Below are 6,045 nucleotides of genomic sequence, written 5' to 3'. Positions count from 1 at the left end.
ATTCTTCTTTGTGTTTTATGTGTACAAAACCATTAAATAAATAAATAAATAAATTGTGTAATAATCAAAATCCGGTTTCGTCTGGTCATTGAACTATAGACACGTGGATACAAACTCTGATATTGTATTGCGGTTTCATATTAATTTATTAGGTTAATGTAATTTATCGAAAATAAATTAATTTAACATTTATGTAAGCACTAGCTTCTATCAGCAGTTTCATCGTGATGTGGGAACAACTCCACGCACCCGCATAAAAGTAGCCTATATGTAGATATATAGAACCTTCTGCGGTAAACACACTATATAACATAAAGGAAAATTTTTAAATCGGAACAGTAGATTTATGATATTAGTATATAAATTTATTTTATTTATTTAATAGTTTATGTACATACACAGAATACAGACAAGAATAAAAAAATAGAACACATAGTACCTCTACATAGGCACAGCTAGGAAGAAGGTACCTATATATTTTGGGAGATGAGATCGTCAGAAAATCAAAGACACAACTAGGAAGAAGGTACCTATATATTTTGGGAGATGAGATCGTCAGAAAATCAAAGACAGGACTCTTTGATTTGACTTTCTTACATTTCCTTCTACGGATTACTCAAGTTGCTGTTGAGCAGTCTGTAGTCAATATTTTTATAGAATGGTGATATATCAAGGTATACTCCTAATGCAAAAATGGCATTGTTTACACCACCCTTTCATACTCCACAGTTACCGGTGCACAACTGTAGCCACACAGTGCAGCCCACGCCTTCTCTATGTTACCTAGCAAGTAATGGCTTGAACTCGTGACACCCGCCCTATTTACCGCTCTATATACTGACCCGATGTCACTGTACATCAGTTTATATTTAGTTTATTTTTTGCAAGGTTATATGAAAATAGTATGTTTATTTTTTGTTTATGTAGTTGTATTTCTTAATTGATATTTTCCTCAACTCATCCGGGATTTCAGTCAATATTTTCTAGCATCTGCTGTTATAACTAAGCATTGACTTTCACAGTTTAATTCTTGTGCATTTAAAATTAAAAATACGTGTGGCTCAGATCCTCTTTTGCAGTCAGATCTTAGTAAAGTAATATTTACGCACACAGTGTATCCATACCTGATTTCATTGCAGTTCCTTCATAAATGACCTGAAAGAAAGTCCGTCGGTACCTACAACCTCTTTAAAAATTACCTACTTTCAAAAGACTTTTATATTTATTTAACAGCACTGGAGTATTCCCTGGGTTATTAGAACTACAAATTGTGCAGTACACGTGGATGCCACTGAAAAGGTTAAGTATCAATGCACTTAACTTCTATTTAAAGGTCAGTAGTCAAAGGCTCTTAAAAGCTGCTGCAGTTACGGAAATTATAAAATATATTTTTAACGTAATTAAATAGTCTCACAATTTTGTCCCACAGCTAGTCTATTAATTTATTGGTAGAATATTTAGTGCATACAGAAGCAGTAAGCTTAATCATAATTATTAACAAAACATTAATTGGAATAGAACGTAGATTTTTTAGTGCAGTTTTATGCAGCACATATTTTTTTTTAATCACCGTCATCACCATCCTCCTGGCCTAATCCCAATTTTATTTGTGGTCGGTGCAGCAGGATTTCTTCTTCTATACTCTTCTACCTAGGCCGTCATCTCACAAATAAGAAAAAGTGAATAACATAAGATTTTTTTGTTATGAAAATAGTTACAAATAATAAGGGAATCGAAACTGAACGCGTCATAATATCAGCAATGACCAAATACATTGTTTTCCATACCAAAGAAATGTAAAATCAACTATACACACGTCGACTCGTATAATTTAGTACAGGGTCATTCATGAAGTAACGTGACTGTACCTACGTAGTATATTTAGTTCACATTACAAAGTCAGGCGATACTTGAATCAGCTGCAGTATTTGTTCTTCTTAGAGTTAAAATTTAGAATATTCCTATCCACTTACGTTAAGGGTACACAAAATTAATGGCTCATTTCCAAAGGAAGAAGTTTACACAAGCTAATTTACAGATTTTGGTATTTTATTTTTATCGATGTCCGATGTCAGATATCCGAGAGAAACTGCACATTCTGCTGCCGTTTGGATCCAAAACGGTTTCATGTAAATACGTACAAACCAGTAGTGCAGCTTTTTTTTTTAACGACGTCAAAAATCATCAAATGACCCCTCCCGCTGTGGATTAGCAGCGGTGAGGGTGTGTCAGACTCTTACTGACTAAAAACCATCGTGTTCCGTCATAGGCCTTTTATGTGCCAGGGCCGCGGTATCTCTTTCGAACAACCCGCAGACCAGTAGTGCAGCTGCCTTCGACTTCACGCAGTCGCGGCATGTACGGTCTTCAGCAAGTATTAAAAACGTACCTTATTAAGTGTTTGGTCATAAAACAAATGAAAGTTACGTCATCAAGACTATAAACTACTATGACGTTGTAGTCCTTGAATGTCCTCAAACTGCACTGTACAATGGCATACACAAGTATTATTAAGTTGAGAGTAAATATCCCGCATGACGTACATACATGGACACTCGATTGCGCTGAGCACTGTAATCCACCGAACAGGGATCTATCAGGAAATACCGATTTCTATGGCAATGTTCTTATACTCTTGTTACAGTAGGTACTTTTTTTCTTATGACAAGTCAGTGTTGGTCATATAACAAATGAAAGCTACGTAATTTTATTGAACAGTAATTCAGACTTACAATGAAGTACTGTGACGTTGTAGTCCTTGAATGTCCTCAAACTACACCACTGTACAATGGCATACACAAGTATTATTAAGTTGAGAGTAAATATGGTCATAAAAAAATGAAAGCTACGTCATCGAACTACAATTTAAAGACTGCAAAGTACTATGACGTTGTAAAGTCCTTGAATGTCCTCAAACTGCACTGTACAATGGCATACACAAGTATTATTAAGTTGAGAGTAAATATCCCGCATGACGTACATACATGGACACTCGACTCCGCTGAGCACTGTAATCCACTTTGCGTCGTCTGACACTTGGCGCTGTGACGCGCGAACAGCTGATGGTCTGAAGCGCCACTAAAGGGTTAAATCGTATTTGTTGTTGCATAGAAACGGGTTTATAGGTCGGTAGGTTTGTGAAACCGTAGGAGTTTGGTTTAATTGTTGGTGGCTCTTTTGCTATTGTAGTGTTGCTGTAGTGTTCTGTAAGTTTTGAATTCATTGATGAATAGTACCTACTCTTTTATACATGCCAAAATAAATGCATAAAAACTTTTTTATTGTAATATGTACGAAAGGAAAGTAGTTAAGTAAGTGGTGCAAGAGCAAATAACAATTCGCTACATTTTACTGATTACTTAGAAGTTTGTAAGTAGTCACACAAAATGCAATCACTGCAATTTGACCCAGTTTTAGTTATCAAGTCACAAAATAAGAAAAGTAGGACAAAATTAAAAATGGAATATAGAAAGACCGACCAACATCGCCATTCTCATCTTCGTTCCAAATTCGAAATGTAAATAAAGAATTGCGATTCTATAATCCGCCATCCGACAGGCCCGCTGTCATTGGTGGTTCCCTTACCTGACGGTATCGTTGGCAGCTCTGTAGCGGTCATTTTTGGCGGGAAATTGCCCCATATCCGACGATCGTCGATACCTCGTCGCGACTCGTTTTGTCCATCAAACCTGTTTGTATGGACAGTGTGTCTATGAATTTTTCGTCCAGTGATTGACGTGTTTGTTAGTGGTGTTTTTTTTTTGTTTTTAGCGAGAGTATTTTGAATTTTCGAACGTTGCTTTTATGCTGTTGACTAGTGCACTGTGATGAATGTGGGTCAACTTATTTGCACCAAATTTTTTAGAAGATTAATGACACAAGGTTTTAAGTAGTAACAAATGTTTTAACGTTTTATTCATTTGTTTTGATAAGAAAGCCAGAGAAACTTTTAGGATGTTACTTAAAAACTGTAATGATGGGACTTTGGATACAATAGATGATTTTTTTTCGTAAATAATTTATATAACGATCAAAGCTGAAGGTCAGACAGGTTATTTTCTACCTAACATATTTCATCCAATTTCAAAATCAGTAACTCAGTTCCGAATCGCATTCCTATTTTACAAAAAAAAAGTACTTAATCCCTGACTATTCTGACAGTCGCGTTTCGATTCGCGCAGTGAATCCAATGCTAGTTAGCATTGTAGATGCTGTTGCCTACATGTCGATGTGTTTACAAGCCTGACTGGCGTGCCAACCGCCAGTAAGTCGACTGGCAATGCCAGGCCATTCACTAATGGAAACTTAACGTAAAACTAACGACGTTTTATGTTAAATATAGAATATAGATAATATAAGTTTCTGTCTTCAGTCTATGGCCTACAGTTTTTTGGAAATAGCTATAAATTGTTCTTGTAGGAAATCTTTTTCGACAACGATTGTTGTATGAATTACATGCTTTTAGTATATATTTTTTTAAATACTTTAGTTAGACATTTTACAAATTAACGTCGATGATAATTACCGCAATCAAAAAAAGAAACACGTTTAATTTTTCACACATTCGAAATTCAAACGAGTTCGTTTTTATCAAAAACTACGAAAGAGTTTCTAAACCACTTTTAGTGCAACCAGCCAGCATCACTACAGTTAAGAACTAATCAAAACAACCTAACTTTTTAAACATCGAACACGGTTTGCTTGCAATAGAACCTACACGGTGGAAAACAAAACGTTTATCTGTGGTTAGTGTAGCGGGGTTAATGCGAAGTCGATGCAAACGATGGCGATGCCTCACAGTCTAGACTGAGCTTAGACTGCATTACCTGGGCTAGTTATGTTATAATTGTACGTGATTAATATTGTGTTTGAAGATTAGGTGGGTTTGTATGATGAAGCGGGCTTTTAGTTTTGTATAAAGAATATTACGAGAAATTGTAATTTTAGAAGTCTATCATGTGTTTTTTTCATAGTTACTTCTTACCATCAAATTGTACTAAATAACATCATTATAAAATACATTCGTGAACAAACTATTTTTTTAAAGGCCTACGCTAAAGAAGCGTAGCCGCTACGCAGTCTTCATATGCCTACGCCAAGCGTCGTAGCACTTTTAGCTGTGATATTTCAGTCAATTTTACCATTGAATTTTTATCAATACATCAAAATATTTTATTGTTTTGTTTAGAGGTACATACCTACAATTGTGAATAAGAACCGCATCATTTTTGTGATCGTATTTTTTTTCATAATCGTCTACATGTTTTGTCCAAAATGTCATCTCTTCTTAATGTCAATACTCTTTGTTTGTTAAGAACATACTCATTATCAACTTGTTCAGCTACAAAAGCGTAGTGCTAAAACAAACTAGATCTTGGCTGTCGCATATTATCGAGCTGTTTCACCCAGTTGGCGCCGTGTAGTCTTTCGCTCCGCGTTGGGTAAGCGGTCACTGACCCCGGTTTCAGAAACGCCTCATATACTCTGGCCTTCAATTCTAAGACTTCTTTGGATAATTATTTTTAGTATAACCGGGTATAAGCTGTATTAAGATAGGATTTTTTTGCATATTTGTGAAAATTAATGTTGACTATTATTTTATTTATTAGTGCCACATTTTCATCGTCATTTTTGTTTTTTTTTTATCAATTGACTGCATTTGTGTTTCGTATTATATTTTAGCGCTGATCGAGTTCTTAATTACCTACCTGGGTTATAAAAGTCACTTGATCTTCTGCATGAATGGACTTCATAAAGCTATCGCGATACAGCAAGCTATCTCAAAAATATATCAATACGAATCAAAGTTGGTTTTACAAGCTTTTATTTAACTTGCAATGTACATATGTTTATGTGTTCGGGTGGAAATTTACAACTCAATTTTTCAGCATTAAATAGCTAAACTGCTACACTTTTTACATACAAACATAGCACACAAATGCTAGAAAAATCTTTATAATTTCAATGAAGATATTTGCATGTTTCATATGAACTCAAACTAGCAACTTTTAATCAATCACAAACTTTATAAAAACCTATAAATAA

The sequence above is a fragment of the Helicoverpa zea genome, chromosome 2, assembly GCF_022581195.2.
Source record: "Helicoverpa zea isolate HzStark_Cry1AcR chromosome 2, ilHelZeax1.1, whole genome shotgun sequence".
Classification (NCBI taxonomy): Eukaryota; Metazoa; Arthropoda; class Insecta; order Lepidoptera; family Noctuidae; genus Helicoverpa; species Helicoverpa zea.
This window is presented reverse-complemented; position numbering follows the sequence as displayed.